The sequence below is a fragment of the Gracilinanus agilis genome, chromosome 2 (assembly GCF_016433145.1).
Source record: "Gracilinanus agilis isolate LMUSP501 chromosome 2, AgileGrace, whole genome shotgun sequence".
NCBI classification, from domain to species: domain Eukaryota; kingdom Metazoa; phylum Chordata; class Mammalia; order Didelphimorphia; family Didelphidae; genus Gracilinanus; species Gracilinanus agilis.
In genome coordinates, this window is record NC_058131.1 from 343,570,609 (window position 1) to 343,589,773 (window position 19,165).

The following is a 19,165-nucleotide window of genomic DNA, read 5'->3' on the forward strand; positions in this document are numbered from 1 at the left end:
CTTTCTCTCTCTCTCTCTCTCTCTCTCTCTCTCTCTCTCTCTCTCTCTCTCTCTCTCTCTTTCTTTCTTCCTTTCTTTTTCTTTCTTTCTATCTGACATGTAATTTTGTGCTAATAATAGCTAGCACCAATCTAGGCTATTAAGGACTGCAAAATACTTTCCATATATCTCATTTGATTCTCACAGCAACCTTGGGAATTAGATGCTATTATTATCTCCATTTTACAGATGACAAAACTGATGCATAAAGAGGTGAAGTGAATTGCCTAGGGTCACTCAGCTGGTAAATGTTGCTATTACCTCCCCACTGGATTCTAGTGGAGTAATTTTGCTTATATTTTCCCATTTATATTGATCTAGGCATTTCTTCAGATAGTCTTTATGCTAGAAAACTCCATTAAACACCTCTGCTTCTTGAAAAAATTGCATGTTCATTTAGTGGGGTTCAGTCTATCAGTCGTTCTAATGACCAAAATCTTAGAAGTTCCTAAGAGTACTGGCACTGGCCTTGAGCAGATTTGGGGTTTGGTAGTCTAACAAATTATTCTTTGGGCTTTATTTTCCTCATTTGTAAATGAGAAGATGGATTCTGTAACACAGATTTCTCATTTTTTTCCATAAATGCCATCTTACTTTGTCCTATTTTTTTAAGCATAGTCTAAATGAATAAGTTACAACTGCAGTTCTATATAGTCGGTGTCTCTTGCTTTTTGTCATAGAATCATAGATTTAGAGTTGGAAGGGATCTTAAAAGTCACTTAGTCTGATCTCCTCATTTTGTAGCTGAGGAAACTGATCCTCAGGGAGATTAAGTGACTTGCCAAGGTTGCATAGGTAGAAAGCACCAAAAATGGGATTTGAACCCATATTGTGTGTCTTCGTAACAAATGCTCTTTCATTGTGTCACTCTGTCTTCAATAACAGCTTTGGTTATATCATTTCCCAGCATTGACAAAGGAATTCATTCAGATCAATACAATTTATTTATATCAGAGCAAGGGCATACAATTTTGCTGAACGCCAAGCATAATTCCTTGTCCAAAGTTGGCCCTCAATAAACATTTATTGAATTGGGTGCAATGTAGCTTTTTGAGATGTTCTAGTTTCAACTTTTGTGTTATATTTCATTAGTTTCCATTCTACTAATAATTTTTGACTATTGGATAGGTTGGCTGAGGTTTATATCTGCTCTATGTAAATCAATATAGAGAAGAAGATTGCAGTGAGAAAACTGAAATAACTTAAGATAACAAACCATTTTAAAGCAGCATTTACTTTTGGAGAAGCTATCTCCATATGATCAATATGCTAATTATAGATCTTTGGGATTAAAAAAAAAGTCTGTTTCACATAAGCAGGCTCCTAAGGGACTCTCCTTAGACCTGATTTGTTAAACCTGATTCCAATTAATCCAGAAACTTTAAAGAAACAATTTTTATATTCTTTCAAGATATTCTATCATTCAGACTGATCACCAATTCCAAATGGTCCTGTCAGTCCAAATGAATTTGACTGCAATTTTTATGACAGGCATTTCCATTCTTCAGATATGTTGACTTTTAATTCATGCCAACTTTTACCTTTTTTTCCAGTACTGACTGGTGATAATTTGGGATCCACAATTACCCAGAATTCATAAAGAAATTCATTCTCTTAATTGAACAACATAAGGCAAAGCACTTTGAGAAAAGCTTTATATTCAATTTTTGGGGCTCTCAAAAGAAAAAGACACTATTCCTGCTTTCAAGAAGCTTACATTTTAATAACTTGGATAAGCCACACAGAAATGATGGTGATACAAGATAAAATGTGATCGGCATAAAAGGGATATCTGAGGGAGACTATTTTCAGCAGGGAAAATAAGGTTAGGCTTCATGAAAGAGATAGTATCTGAGGTAGGTCATGAAGGAAAAGGATTTCAAAAATTGGGAATGAGGAAGGAGTACATTTCAGACAAAGGGAGTGACCCAAAAGAATGAAAGGATGAGATCAGGGAAAGGCTAAGTATTCCAATTTCCCTGGACCATAGAATATGTGAAATAGAGTAATATGAGAAAAGAATAGGAAAAAAAAAGTTGGAGCCTGAATATACAGCACCTTAGATACTCAAATAAGGTGTTTGCATTTTATCTTCAAGGAAATAGCCATTAAAGTTTTTCTTAGATCAGATATTCCCATGTATGGTTACTGATCAGCCTCCATAATATATAGAGACATAATAAAATGGAATTCATTTAAAACGATCCACAAAGGATGAGAAATGCTTTCTGTTACTTTGGAGGAGACCTTGCAGCAATGGCTGCCACAAACATCACCTGTGTCCTTGGCACAAATCTCTATGTTTTAGAGGGTCCTGATTTGAGTAGTTGGTCACACAGGCCCTGTGTGATGGTCTTCTCCAGAGAAGACACAGGGCCAACTGAAGAGGGAAAGCAAACGTCCTCTCCTAGACCCAGTAGTGGGGCTCACATTGATGCCTTGGGGGAGACTTTATCCTGTTCTGTTGCCTATGTAGCAGCTCATAGTTAATTAAACCTGTGCATAAACAGAACAAGGAAGGATGTAAAAGTAATGAGCTGACAACCCGGTGCGTATTATGCTGGGCTTCGAAGAGAATTTAATTTGAAGAAGAATTATGCACAGGCTGAAAGACAGTCCATTAAAGGAAACCAACTGTCTGGAAAGAGATAAAACAAAAATGGATTCTGCCTCCTTTGAAATAAATGGGAGAGCCTCCCATTTGTTGGTACCATGTGGTCCTTGGGTTGTGAACCCATAGATGAGTGAGAAAGCAAAATCCTGGATGGAGAAAAAAGTAGGTTACAGAAGAGGCAGATACTTGGGCTAGGGTTCAGAAGAAATGAGCAGCAGGGGACCCTGGGACAGTGGAGGTTGTTCAGCTTTCTTTCTCAGTCCAGACTGGACCCTTTGAGGCTTCTTATACTTGCAATAGAATAGTAGTAAAATAAAAACCATATATGACCTTTATGAAAGGCAGTGTTACATAGTGGATAGAAATAGAATGAGGAATCAGCAAGACTTTAGGACCAGTCCCACTTCTGTTGATCCTAGAGAGTCATTTAACCTTTTATAATTCCAACAAACTCTCTATGATTATAAGTTGCAGAAGAATTACTGATCAGCATTGATAGAGGAATTTTCTTCACCAGAGAGTTCTTGACACTAATGAAATCACTGATCTACTCCTCCTGTACCCCAAATTAAAAACCTCCCAAATGCTTCTTTCATGTTAGTAATTGATCTGCCCTATCCCATGAGACCTCAGAATCAGTATTACAGAAATGACAATAAACTGCCAGTTCAGGCCAACTTTTATTTGCTTTCAAATCATGAAAATAAAACGATTCCCCCAATTACTTCCCTCCCCTCATAATGGGACCACTTTCTAGTTTACATAGCTGGTTTCTTACACTCTCCATAATAGATTTCATAACATTCAGAGTTGGGAGGGACTTGAGAGGTGAAGTTAAGTTGTCACACATACTTCTTCAATCAAATAAGTATTTTCTTTTATGATTAAAGAATTGCATTGATATCTTTTGTTTCCTACATCAGTTATTTCTGGTCATCCTTTTTCCACCCATCCATTGAGGGCATCTTTGTGATTAAGAAAAAATAGCTAAGCAGAATTAATTGACACCCCAAATCAATTGACCCAGACTAACCACATCTGACAGTTCTGCAGCATTCCACACCCATAGTTCCTCTCCTCTCTGCTGAAAATAGGGAAGTACATTTCATTTTCTCTTTTCTAGGATCATTATTGTTCATTATGATTATCCAGAGTGACTGTCTTTAGTGTTTTAAGTTATTTTTTGAAGTTATTGGTATATTATTTTTCCAAGTGTTTTGAATTCTCCATATTCATTGTTTCTACCAATACAATAACATTACATTACATTTCTATACCAAAATATTTTCAGTCATTCTTTAGTGAATGGCACCTACTTTCTAGTTTTTTGATTAAATCACATGTAAAGTACAGTAGATCAGGAAAAGAGACACCAAAATGTGCTTCCCAGCTTTGCCACTAACTCTATAGCTTTGGGTAAATTATTTCCCCTCTCTAGGCCTAAGTTTCCTCTGCTCTGTAATGAGGATGTTGAACTAGAAGATATTAAAAGTCCCTTCCAGGTCTAACCCTAATTCAGAGGGAGAGTCCAAAACTCCATCTGAGACTCCTTGCTGGATCAACGGACAATTACTAATAATTTAATCAGGATATCATTGATTCACTTTCATCCCAAGCAATTTGGGAGGCAGGATTATTAAAAAAAAAAAAAAAAGAAAGAGTTTCCAGGTCTGCATAAAAGAGCATGTTTCTACAGCCCAGGTCAAAGGAAAGATTGTGGAACTATAAACTGAAGGAGACTTAACTGGACTGTTGTTTTGAGATCCAGTTAAAAGGATGCCTAGAGGTTAAGGGAAATGATTAGCTAAAGAATTGCTTGTTTTAACTAGATCCTGGACCAAGGCTAACATTTTATGATTTGAGCAGTTGCTTAACTACAGAATCAATTCATTCTTTCTTCATTTTGCACTTCTCTTCTTCCAACCGCATACAGACACCATTTAAAAGAAGTTAGCACATAAGGGGACTAGAAAATGTCTTTTCCCTTAAAAAAAAAACAACCAACCCAACCTACGTTGATCTCCGGTTGGGGGCTTTGAGGACCTCTGTAGCTCTGTAAATTTAACCATAGGTTGTTATGGAAACCAGAATTTAGCTGACCCCCTCTGACTCTGGGTTAGGAACCTGGTGGACTCTCAAGCCGCCAAACAATCCCAGGGTAGACTGTAGCTCAGAGACAACGCCATCCTTCCACATAAATTGCTCAGAGAAGAGAGAACTTGTTCTTCTTCCCCCTGGAAAGAAATAACTCATCTTCTCACTCAGTGTGTGGAGAGCTCACAGATTTAGATTTGAGGTTTTGCTGCTTCAAGGAAAAATCATTAGCTCATCACAACTCAGGCTACTTACCATCCTCATAGGGCACTGATGTGATTACCTCTATGAGGCAATTCATCTGCATAGAATTAGAGATTCTCAGAGTTGGAAGATCTGGTCCAAGCTGGGCTCTCCTCTACAATGTCTCTGGCAAGTAATGATCCTGTAGCTACTTGAAGACCTCTAGGAAAGTTGTTATTATTTAGTCATTTTCAGTCATTCTGACTCTTTGTGATCCTATTTGGGGTTTTCTTGGCAAAGATATTAGAATGGTTTGCCATTCCTTCTCCATCTTATTGTCCAGATGAGGAAATTGAGGCACATCGGGTGAAGTGATTTGCCCAGGGTCAAATAGCTAGTAAATGTCAAAAACCAGATTTGTACTCAGGTCTTCTTGATTCCAGACCCAATACTCTATTCACTGTGCCACCTACCTGCCCTTCCAAGATAAAGAATCTATTAATTCCCAAGGTATCTTATTGTACTTTTAGACAACTTTGTTGGGACATTTTTCTTTCTGATGGAGATGTTGTCTACCTTTCTGAAACTTTCTCCCATTACTTCTAGTTTTGTCTTCTGTGGGCCAATAGAACAATCTTAATCCTTTTTTATATGGTAGTTCTTCAAATATGTTAAAACATATCATTTCCCCTGCCTTACCCAAACATTTATCCCCTAGGTTCAACAGTCCCAGTTGTTTCAAATGATCCTTGTATATCATGGCTCACGATACCTAGGCTATTTCAGTTGTTTACCTTCACTCTATTTAGGGAATATCCAACCTCAAATACTACCCTGGAACTGAAGAGAAAACTTGAAATATGGACTGACTAGAGAAGAATAAGGAGGACTATTGCCTTCCTCATTCTGGACTCTATGTTTCTATTAATACAACTTAGAGTTGTACTTCCTTTTTTTTTTTTTTGTCTGCCATATGTTGACTCAGATTGAGCTTGTAGTCTAATAAAACTCCAAGATAATTCCACATAAACTTTTGTCTAGCCAATACACCCCCATTCAGTATTTATGCAACTAATTTCTTCTGCTGATGTCATTGTACTAATCTTTCGGGGGGCATTTCATGATGTCCCTCAAGGTGGTGGTGGGGGAAGGTATCATGTTTTGATACTACTACTTTCTCTCCTTTTCCTGTTTTTTTTATTTGTTCACTATATGAAAGTACTTCCTAATAATCAGTTCCAACAATGCTTTATGAGGCCATGTAGCCTGGTGAAAAGAGCACTGGATATAGAATGCAAGGTCCTGAATCCAAATTCTGACTCCTTTGCTTTCTACCCCTGTGACCTGAATTGATCACCTAACCTCTTAAGGCTTAAGTTCCTTATTTGTAAAATGGGGGAAGGGTTAGATTAGATAGCCTTTAAGGAGTTTTACAGACTGAAGTCTAAATCTAAAGTCATAGACTCTTTAGTTTCCATTTCCCTCAGTTTTAAAAGAAAGGAGTTGTATAGGGAAGTGGTGGTCCTGGGATAAAAAAATGTTTGTTAATGGAAAACAATTAAATGAAATAAAAATAAAATGAAGAGATTGAAATAAATCATCTCTAAAGTTTCAGATCTAGCATCAGGGATTGCTGACAGTGAGAGGACAAGTGGAATGTACTAGGTAATATGAAGCCATTACCACTAACAACTTGAGCACCATCTACCCTCAGGACCCTTAACTCAAGGACCATAGAAATAGTAGTAGACCCCTAAACTGCAAGGCTTACCCTTCTAAAAATTAAAAAAAAATGTTCACAATCACACAAAAAACCATTTTTAACATTCATTTTTCAAAATTTTGAGTTCTAAATTCTCTCCTTTATTGTTCAGTCATTTTCTAGCCAATTTCTTAACTTATATTTATGTTAAAGTTGGTTTCTGTTTCTGGAGTGGATGAGGCACTGTCCCACACTTCAGATTTTTGTGCAACTGTTTTCAGAGCTAATTCTGGGGGATCTGAAAGTTTTTAGTTCTTCCAAGGTGATATGATTGTAGGTAATGTATGTTTATAACTCTCCTGGCCTGTGCTTTGGTCTATGGGTGATTGTAAGCACTCTTTTCCACCCACTCCCGTCCTAAAAGCTCTGGTGTGTCAGTGCTTTTTCTCACTATTCTTCTGTGACCCAAGACTGTGGCCCAGATCCCCATGCAGGCAGTGCCAGCAGTGGGGTCCCAGTAATCTCCTTCTGACCTTTGGAAACTACTGATGCTGCTAATTCAGGTGCCTCCAAGGGCTGTTGCTATTTTGCTGGGGTATTACCTGCATTGGACTGCTGAACTGGGCTCTACTTCCTCCCTGGTGTGACAGACCCTTCTTGCTGACTTTCTAGGCTGGAAAATGATTTCATCCTATTCTTTTGTAGGCATTCCAGAATTCATTTGAGGTAATATTTTAAAGTTGTTTGGAGGAGAATTTGGGAGAACTCAGGTGAGATCCTGCTTTTTCTTTACCACTTTGGTTCCACTCTTTTTTTCCTTTCCAGGCTAGCTTTGAACTCTGCTTTGAACTCTGCTCTGCATCATTGAGAAGAGAAATGATTTTGGACAAGGGCTCCTGTTTTCTCATCACCATCAGCAACCTCTGCTGACCAACTGCCACCAATAGGCAGATAGGCACAAGAACCCTGGTAATGGCATCAACCTCCAGACCACAGCCCCTGATTCTAGCCCAGCTCTCACACCCATCATTTGGAGAGGTGGCTCTCATGGAAAAGGGGATAGCCATCTTTTACATCTGCCAACCAAACGCTATTTATAGGGCATTCAAGTCAGTCTCACTAAAGCAGAATGGCTCTCTAAAGGAGAAATAGGAGGAAGTATAACCCTGACAGGTGAAACTACCACCACTATTGATCACAATCTCCCTTCAGACCCTGATGGACACAGAAGTCTTTAAAATAGTCATGTTTCTGGTCTAATGTCAAATAGTACAACATCAAAAACTGGTACGATTTTATCAGTGTTAATGACATTTAAGAAAAGGCATTCATTACCTTATATCTTGGAACCAATACATAGTATTGTTCTAAATAATATCCTGTTGTAGATATATAGAACATGTGTTCTATATAATACATATACTATGTATTGGTTCCGAGGCAGAAGAGCAGTAAGGGCTAGACAGTGAGGTTAAGTGACTTGCCCAGGGTCACACAGCTAGGAAGAAGTATCTGAAATCACATTTTGAACTCAGGATCTCCTATCTTTAGGCTTGGCTCTCAATCTGCTGAGCCACCTATCTGCACCTAATTGATTCTTATGACTAATGAGATTTAGGGTAGAGGATGGGAGAATGAGCCCCAAAAGGAGATCAACGCTTAGGTTTCAACTCCCATACCAGATGGTCAGCCTAATGTCCTTCTATATTCTAGGATCTCTTTTGGTTCTGGGGGGCTTGGCATTTGGTGGTTCTAACTGCAATGTGGGCTCCTGAGTGCTCTGAACAGTTCTATAAGTGTGGGCCACTCCATGCACTCTGCAGATTTCAGACCCGTTGACTTGTCTGTTGTTGGGAAGAGATTAGAAGTTTGATGCTAAAGCCTCATGCCTTATAGGCCTCAGCAGGTGGGAAGCACAGCAACTGCTGTGAAAACAACCCCAATCAATACTTAATCCAGTGCAGCAGCCAGCCTTTTCAAAGCTTCATCGGTATTGATTTCTCTAGGCTGCTCTTCCCCTTTTACGGTAATCAGCTCCTTTGCTCAGCACACTCACAAGGATGGTTTCTCTGCTTTTTAGACCTAAGAATGGATTGCTTAACTCCTCTGAGTTTTTAATCTCTTAGATGTTAGAGGGAAAGGTGAAAAGGAGGGCCAGATTTCCTATATTTAGGCTCAACCACCTGGTAACCAGGTGTTCAATGTGAAGGTGATAGTGAAATAAGGTAAGTTCTCGTCTTTGCCTTCCCTTGGAGACTAAACCCAGATGCCCTGATAACTTTTCTTTCTCTTCCTTTTTGTATCTTCCTCGGCATGAAGAAAAATTAGTTCATATGTTGCTGTGTTTATATGAGGATACTGAATCAATGAGTCATTGATCATGGTTTTTTTTTTTTTTTTTGCTTTCAAATTGTTTGGGGGCCAGATTGACTCAACCACAACCTGAAATTGCTGACAGAGTCTTGGGGGCTAATTAAAAATTATTAATAAAATTAAAAAATGTTTAATATCAATAGTTACTTCCAATGTTTCATCCCCATAGAACCCTCCCTCATAAAAAAGTTTAACAAAGCCAAAGTAGTACGATCCAGCAATGTCTGCTTTCAGTCAATCAATATTAAGTGTCTGAGCTAAAACTGGGGGTTCAAAAAGAGGCAAAAGGAAGTCCCTGCCCTCAAGGATAGTACAATCTCATGGGGAGACAACTTGCAAACAAATATAATCCAAGTAACCTACAGACAGGCTACATAGAAAAGAATTAGCTGAGGGAAGACACTGGAATTAAGAAGGGTTGAGAAAGGCATCCTGTTAAAGATGGAATTTTAGTTGGGCAGGCAGAGTTGAGGAGGGAGACCATCCCAGAGTTGAGAGATGGAGTATCTAGTTCATAGAACAACTGGAAGGCCAGTGTCAATGGATGGAAGAGGGTGTTTGGGGGAGTAAAAGGGAGACTGGAAAGGTAGAAGGGGGTTGGGTTATAAAGGGCTGTGAAGGTCAAAGAGAGCATTTTGTATTTGCATCTGGAGGCAATATGAAGTTGTTAGAGTTGATTGACTTGAATTTGAGTAAAATAACTTTAGTGGCTGAGGAGGATGAATTGGAGTGGGCAGAGACTTGAGGCAGGCAGACCCACCAGCAGGCTATTGCAACAATCCAGGCTTGAGGTGATGAGAGTTTACACCACAGTGGTAGAAGCATCACAGGATTCAAGGGGTCATACCTGAGAGATGTTGGAGGTGAGGCTGACAAGCCCTAGCAACAGATTGGATATGGGGGGTGAAAGTGAGGAATCCAGGACGCCTCCTCAGTGGCAGTCGCAAGGCTGAAGGACTGAGAGGAAGGTGTTGCCCTTTACAGAAATAAGGATGGTAGGAAGAAGGGAGGGTTTAGGGAGAAAGATCATGCTTTGTTTTGGACATGCATGTCCACTGGATATTCAAAGAATGTCTGTTCTTTGCACGTGAGGTTCCATTTTCTGTTCCTATACATTTGCATGAGCTGACTCCCATGCCTGGAATATTGTCTCTCCTCATCTCTCTCTCTCTCTTAGTTCAAGACTCAGTCAAAATCCCACCTTATTTATGAAGCTCTTCTCTCTCCCTCAGCTACTAGTAATTTAAATGGCTTTTATTAACTTTCTATCTGGCTTTTATGTGCCTAGTTACTTTCATGTTTGCTTTGCCCATTTGACTATGAGCTCTATGAGGGTAGGAATTATTTTACTTTTCTTCGTATCACCAGCTCAGGATCTGGCACATAAATGAGCACCTAATAAATGCTTATTGCTTGACTCAGTGAATTTACAGTTTTATCTTTGTAGTTCTTACATCTTTCTACAGAAAGAAGGGATGTATTTTACTGTCTCTCCTTTGGAACTATGATGGATCATTCCATTTAATATGAATTCAAATACCTAGAAGTGTTGATTTTTATCATATTGTATTCACTGCATTTTTTTTTTTGGTTCTACTTTCCTTGCTCTTCTGTCAGTTCATACATATTACTTTTTCCACATTTCTCTGAATTCCCTATATTCATCATTTTCACTGCAATTTCATTCCATTTCATTCACATACTACAATTTGCTTATTCTCTGAAATAATAGGCACCTATGTTGTTTTATTTTTTTTTGCCACCAAAAGAAGTGCTTCTATGAACATTTTGTTATATATAAGACTTTTCTGGCTTTGACCTCCTTGGAATTTATGGATGTAGTTGTGGAGTCGGGGCATACATGGTTTAATAGTTTTTCTCTCTTAATTTCAAATTATTGTCAAGAATAGTTGGACCAATTCTCAGCTCCATTACCAGTGTATTAATTCACTTGTCTTATTAAGGGGCCAGTTTTTAAAAATTGCTTTTCCATGACTGGGTCCTCTGTGGATGGGGTCAATCCAATGTAGAAAGGAACCCTCATTTCAGTACTAAATGGAGATTTCCAAGTGCTGTAAGGCGTTTTCCAATGCCTTATATTGACAATTATATTGTCTGATCTCTCTAAATTATGAGCTCTTATCACTAGAGGTGACCTTTAGATTAGGAAGGATAAATAAAAGTTGTTAACAGGGTGTTGAAACCCAAGATTAGTAAAGAGATGGTAAAAGATCATCTAGTTTATACAATGATTTAAAACAATCCCTTGGCCTGAGCAAATTCAATCCCAGAATACTGAGCAATCTTGTCAATATGATTCTTGAGCCATTGGGGTGATCTTTGAAAAAACATGGCATATTTTATTGGAGAGAGGTACTATAGAATGAGGGAAGAGAATATTTCCTACTTTTAATAAAAGTAAAGAAGATGAAATAGTATTAACAGATAAACTTGAATTTAAATCCTAGCAAAATTCCAAAATATATTGTGGGGGGCTTTTTGGATTTGAATGCTTGTTGTGCCATTTAGGAAATTTTCTCAATTACATGTAATAACAATTTTAACATACATTTTTCTGAAATTATAAGATCCAAATTGTCTCCCTTTCTTTCTTCCCTCCTCTTGGCAATAACAAGTAATTTGGTCTAGGTTATACGTATATTATCATGCAAAATTTACTTCCACATTGGTCATTGTTGTAAGAGAATGCTCATAAAAAACCAAAAACCCCAAATAAAAGCACAAATAAACTAAAGCGAAAAATAATATTTTTGTTCTCTATCTGACTCCAACACTTCTTTTTCTTGAGGTGGATAGAATTCTTTGTCATAAGCCCTTTAGAACTGTCTTGTATCATTGTATTGCTGAGAATAGTTGTCTTTCACAGTAGATCATTCAATATTGTTATTACTGCATACAATGTTCTCCCAATACTGCTTATTTCATTCTGCATGACTCTTTTTATAGGGCTTCCCAGCTTTTTCTGAAATTGTCCTGCTCATCATTTCTAATAGTACAATAGTATTCATCGTTGTCATATGCCAGAATTTGTTCAGCCATTTGATAGACATCACCTCACTTTCCAATTCAATGCCATCAAAAAAGAGCTACTATAACTATTTTTGTACAAGTAGATCCTTTCCCTCTTTTTTGGATTTCCTTGGGATACAGACCTAGTAGAGTATTACAGGACCAAAGGGTATGTACAGTTTTATAGTCCTTTGTGCATAGTTCCAAATTGCCCACCAGAATGGTTGGAGCAGATCAATTCTATGCATTAGTGTTCCAATTTTGCCACATCCCCTCCAACATCTATCATTTTCCTTTACTGTCATATTGGGTAATTTGATAGGTGTGAGGTGGTACCGCAGAATTGTTTCATTTTATATTTCTTGAATTAAGACTGATTTAGGACATTTTTCATATATTATTGATAGCTTTAATTTCTCCCTTTGAAAACTGCTTATTTATATCCTTTGACCATTTGTCAATTGGTGAATAACTCCTATTCCTATAAATTTGACTTAGTTCTTTACATATTTGAGAAATGAGACCTTTATCAAAGAAATTTGATGAAAAAAATGTTTCCCAGTTTGTTGTTTCCCTTCTAATCTTGATTAATTGATTTTGTTCGTACAAAAGCTTTCTAATTTGATAGAACAAAAATTATTCATTTTACATCTTATAATGTTTTCTGTCTCTTATTTGGTTATAAAGTCTTCCCTTCTCCATAGATCTGAAAGATAATTTATCCTATGTTCCTCTAATTTACTTTTGAGATCACTCTATGTATCTGAGTCATATGCCCATTTTGACCTTATCTTGATATAGGGTGTGAGATATTAGATTATATTTAGTTTCTACCATACTGTTTTCTAGTTTTCCTAGCATTTAAAAAAATAGTGAATTCTGATCTCAAAAGCTATGATCTTTGGGTTTATCAAACACTAGATTGCTAAAGTTGTCAACTCTATATTTTGTGTAACTAATCTATTCCATTGTTCCACCATTATATTTCTCAGCCAGTACTAGACTGTTTTGATGTTTACTGCTTTATAGTAAAGATTGATACCTTGGACTACTAGACTACCATCTTTCACATTTTTTTCCCATTAGTTCCCTTGATATTCTTGACTGTTTTTCCTTGTAAATGAATTTTATTATTTTTGATAGTTATATAAAATAATTTTTTGATAGTTGATTGGTATGGCACTGAATAAATAAACTAAATTTGGGTAAAATTGTCATTTTTATTATATTAGCTTGGCTTACCCACGAGCAATTAATGTTTTTCCAATTGTCTAGATATGATTTTACTTGCATAAAAGTGTTTTGTAATTGTGTTCATATAACTCCTATGTTTGCCTTGGCAAGTAGATTCCCAGGTATTTTATATATAAAGAGATACTTTAAATGGAATTTCTCTTTTTCTCTATTGCTGCCGGACTTTGTTGGTAATATATAGAAATGTTAATGTGTATTCTTTTCTATTCTTGTTCAGTTTTCTCCAGAAATCTATTAAATCTAACTTTTTTAAGATTTCATATACCTCTTTAACTTTTTTCTTGTTTATTTTTTGGTTAGATTTATCAAATTCTTAGAAGGGGAAAATGAGGTCCCCTATTTGTATAATTTTATTTACTTCCTCCTGTAGTTAATTTAATTTCTCCTTTAAAAATGTGGAGGCTAGGGGGCAGTTGGGTGGATTAGTAGATTGAGAGTCAGGCTCAGAGACAGGAGGTCCTGAGTTCAAAAATGGCCTCAGACACCTCCTACCTGTGTGACCCTGGGCAAGTTACTTAACCCCCATTACCTAGCCCTTACCACTCTTCTGCCTTAGAACCAGTACCTAGCATTGATTCCAAGACGGAAGGTAAGGGTTTAAAAAAAATTGGAGGCTATACTATTTGGTACATACATGTTTAGTATAGATATTACTTCATTGTTTATGGCACTTTTTATCAAGAGGAAATTTTCTTCCTTTTCTCTTCTAATTAGATCTATTTTTGCTTTAGCTTCGTCTGAGATCATGATTGCTCCTCTTGATATTTTTTAACTTCAGCTGGAGCTCAATAATCTGCTCCATTCCCTTACCTTTACTCTGGTATGTGTCCATGCCTAAAATGTGTTTCTGGTAAGCAACATGTCATTGGATTTTGTTTTTTGATCCACTCTACTATTTGCTTCTGTGTTATTTGTTGAGTTCATCCCATTCACATTCGCGTTATGCTTACTACCTGTATATTCCCCTCCATGTTATTTTCCCCTTTTGATCCTGATTTTTCTCTCTCCTTTCATTCTGTTGCTCCTCAGAAGTGTTTAGCTTTTAGCCACCCCCTTCCACTTCCACCTCCCTTCCATTACTCACCACCAATGGAATAGCATTTTCACATCTCTTTAAGTGAAATAATTTACCCTGCTCTACCTCTCCTTTCCTTTTCTCTCAGGGCAATCTTCTTTTTCACAACTTGATTTTTTTTTAGATATCATATTCTAATCAACTTACTCCTACATTCTGTCTGTGTATACTCCTTCTAACTGCTCGGATAATGATAAGAAATTTAAAAGAGTTACAAATGCAATTTGACCATTTTAAATTCCTTAAAGTTTTTCTTTTTTGTTTTCCTTTATATGCTTCTCTTGAGTCTTGTATTTAAACATCAAATATTCTATTTAGGTCTGTTTTTTTTTTTTTCATCTGGAATGCTTTGAAATCTATGTTGCTAAATGACCTTTTTTTATTCCCTGGGTAGAATATAATTAGTTTTACTGGGTAGATGAATCTTGGTTATAAACCTAGTTGCTTTGCCTTCCAGAATATCATATTCCAAGCCTTCTGATCCTTTAATGCAGAAGCTGCTAAATTCTGTGTAATGCTAACTGGGGCTCTATGATATTTGAATTTTTTCTTTCTAGCTACTTAGAGTATTTTCCCCCTTGGCCTGGGAGCTCTTGAATTTGGCTATAATACTCCCGAGATTTGTCAGTTGGGCATTTCTTTCAGGAGATGATTGATGGATTATTTCAATTTCTATTTTACTTCCTTGTTCAAGAATATAAGGACAGTTTACTTTGATAATTTTTTGTAATAGGAAGTCTAGGGTTTTTTTTTTGGTCATAGCTTTCAGATAATCCAATAATGTTTAAATTGTCTCTCCTGGATTTATTTTCCAGGTCAATTGTTTTTCCAATGAGATATTTCATATTTTCTTTTATCTTCTCATTCTTTTGTTTTTGGTGTATCATTTCTTGATGTCACTTGAAGTTATTAGCTTCTATCTGCCCAATTCTAGTTTTTAAGAAATTATTTTCTTCTATGAGTTTTTGAATCTCTTTTTTTATTTGGCCAATTCTACTTTTTAAGGTGTTATTTTCTTCTTGCATCACTTTGATTTCTCTTCCTCATTTTTCTCTGTCTCTATTATTTGATTTTTGAAATCCCTTTTGAGCTCTCTCAGAGCCTGAAACCAATTCACATTTTTCTTTTATGTTTTGCATCTAGCTTCTTTGATCTCATAGTCTCCTTCTGCATTTGTATCTTACTTTTCTTTGCCCCCATAATAATTTTCTATGGTTATTTTTTTTTATGTTTGCTCGTTTTCCCAGTTTTTTTCTTGACTCTTATCTTAAAGTTGGGCTTTGTTCTCTGGGTATAAGGGGTACCCTCTTAAACTTCAATTTTTCCTTGTACTATCATTAACTTTATTTCTGGGTTTCTGCAAGTTCTGGTTCTTCCTTAATGGTATGATGGCATATGGGCTAGGAGCTCTGAAAATCATCTTGCACTGCTGATTCAGTCTCCTCCAGGGACTGTTAGTGGCTTGCAGTGGTCAGAGCACTGTAATATACCTTATGCTGGGGCTCAGGGTCTCAACTTGGGCTTGGGCAGGGCCTTTGGACTTCACTTTGGGCTGACACTGGCCAGGGGCACTTGCTCTAGTTTGGGCTAGGGTTTGGGGCCTCACTACAGGCTTGAACAGGCCAGGTGCACCTTGTTTTCTGCCTGCACCAGAGTTTGGACCTCACTGTAGGCTTGCACTAAGGCTTGGAGTTTCTGTGTGGGTGTGCTCTGCTGTTAGCTTAGGCAGAGTCTTGGCTTAGGCCCAGGTTCAGAACCTGGAGCAGTAGGTGTGGGGGCTTGCAGCTGACTTGTGACAGTGCTTCTTGCTATGGCCTTGTTTTGAGCTATTCTCCCCTCTTATCCCAGTGAAACAGACCTCTCTGCCTGCCTTTCAAGTTGTTTTCTCTAGGAAAATTGCTCCATTCTGTCCCCTTGTTTCCTCTGTTACTCCAGTATTCATTTTGAAGCATTATTTTAAGGTTGTTTGGAGAGGATCCTGAGAGAGGTTTGAGCTTTCAGTGCCTCTAGTCTACCATCTTGTCTTGCCTCCCTTCCCAAAATATATTGTTAAAGGAGCAGTTAGGCTCCATTAATAATTGTTGATAAAAGATTCACTGTATCTTTTTTTGGGATAGCATTACTAAAGAAAAACTAGTAAGTCTGAAAAATGCTATGGAAATGATTGAATGTTGAATTACCAGACCCACAAAGTAGTTATTTAATGGGTTTTTGTCACTTGGGAGTCTTTAATGAATTATGCAACTGTCCTTGGTACTATTCTTCCATTTGTGATCCATTGTGGGTATATTTTCTATTATGATATAGGCCCAACCAATCCAGGCTAGTACAAGATGGGGCTTTCTCTAGATTGCTTGTATTATAAAGGAACCAATAGAGCATTTGGTCTTACTGTCAGTTATCACTTGCTCTTACTATATGACCAACCTACCAGAAACCATATATCTCTCTGATGACAAACTTTGGCCACATACTATATGATACTTTTGTCAATGACCCAGATAAAGCCATATATGTCTTTTATTCCCCCCCCCCCCAGTCTTTAGATGACACAAATCTGGGACAAATAGATACTATATTGGACCATAATATCATAGATTGGTATCTGAAAAGGATTATAGGGCCATAATATAGATATGGAAAGAACCTTATAGACTTTTTAATAGATCATTTAGTCTATCTAAACCCCTCATTTTACAAATGAAGAAAATGAAACTCAGAGAGTTTAAGTAATTTGCAAAAAGTTATATAGGTTTTAAGTCATAGATTTAAACTCAGGTTCTATAACTCTAAGTTTAGTGGTCTTTCCATTCTGCCTCCTTTAATAGAGTCATGATCCGGAAGTTCCTGAGGGAAAAAGGCAGGGTGGCCAAGAAGTCCTAAAGATTGTCTACAGTCAATTAACAGGAAGAAGGGAAAAAAGGAAAGTTAATTAGATTTAAATAATGTCTTGCTAGTAATCTGATTTCTCCTCCTGTACTTGAATAGAGTTCAGTTAATGGTAGCTTTTGTTTCCATTAGAACATTCTTTTCCCCATCTCTACCCCTTTGCACAGGCCATCTCTCATGCCTAGAATTTCTTTCCTTCTGACTTTTGCCTCTTGATCTCCTCAAGGTATTGCTCAAGAGTCACTTTTTAAAAGAGGCTTTTCCTGATGTCCTTGGTTGTTCGTATGTCTCAATTTATTGTATTTATTATATATGAATTCTTTATCTACTCATTTTGGAATATGTTATGACCTCCAAATAAAATATAAACTTCTTGAGGGAAGGGACTAGCTCATTTAAAAAATTTATATTCCAGTGCCTAGCAGTATGTTTCATTTAGTTGGCAGTTAACAGATGTTTGTTGATTGCCTGTCTGATTGATTGAAGCGAAAGTGCTGGAAGGATTCTGCTTTTTTCTCTAGGTTGTCAGAGAGAATCAGATGATCTTTGGAAGGATGGAAATAGTTCATCAAAAAGAATACTCAAAAGAGAAAGATTCTAAAAGGAAAGAAGGAAATCCTAACCTATGTCAGAATGGAAGATAGAAGAATGTGGCAAAAAGAAGGAAAGAAAAAAAAAAACCCCACCAAATGCCTGGAGCTATGAATAAGTGTAAATTTCTTTTTATAATGAAGGGAAAGGAACTCTCTGAGGAAGAAGCAGCTTCTTGTTCTTAAAGGAATGATGATATGGAGTCACAAGGACCATCTAAAACAAAAGATGGTATCCAGTAATGGACAATGGAAGAAAAATATTAATATTGGTTGTTGTAAGGCAGCTATTTGTTGACCTGACAAAAACAATTTTGAGAAATGGTGTCTTCTGAGGGCATGTGTCTGAGATGTAATAGAGATGTTTCCAAAACATATTAAACCTGATGACCCCTACCTACTTCGGAACTCACATAAGAACAAATAGTACCCCATAAGAAAACTGGAAAGAATTGATAGAAACTATGAAGCCCTGGGCAAGAAACTGAAGACCTTAGAAGCACAGGTGATGTATTCACCACTCTTGCTCCTAATTAAAGATAGAGGCTTCAGAAGAGAGAAAAAGGTATATTTGGAAAGGAAATAGCAAGTTAAGATAGTATCTGGCAGTGGGAATTGGAATTTTTGTACAGCCATTTAGATGTATGAACTCTTGGCCAGGAATGGAGTGTTCTTAATATGGGCTGATATTTGTCTGGAGCCTTGTGAATCTAATCAAGAGAGAATTAGCCTGAAAAAGGAAGATGAAGAGAATACCCACACATTTGCCAAACCAGACTTCATAGGAAACAGGAAGTATAGCATCAGAAGAGTATCTGTAGAAAGGATTAGAAATTCACAGGAGACTGTATTCAATATGAGAGCCAGCCAAAGGTTATGCCTCTATACACAAATGTACAAAGAATGGTTCATAACAAGGAAAAACCAGAAATTCTAATGTTGCGTGGCAAATTCAACATCCTAAGAGTTACTGAGATTTGGTGAAATGCAACCCATGATTAGAATACTGTATTGGAAGAGAATTTTTTATTGCCTGGTTGTTCCATTCATGTCTGACTCTTTGTGACCCTATTTGGAGTTTTCTTAGCAAAGATACTGGAGTAGTTTGCCATTTCTTTTTCCAGTTTATTTGATAGATAAGAAAACTGAGGTAAACAGTGTTAAATGACTTTCCCAGAGTCCCATAGCTAGTAAGTCACATATACCAGTAAGTGGCTAAGGCCAGATTTGGATTCAGAAAGATGAATCTTCCTGATTCCAGGCTCATCACTCTATCCACCATGCCACCTATCTGTCCCTTATGGAATAGAATACTAATTCAA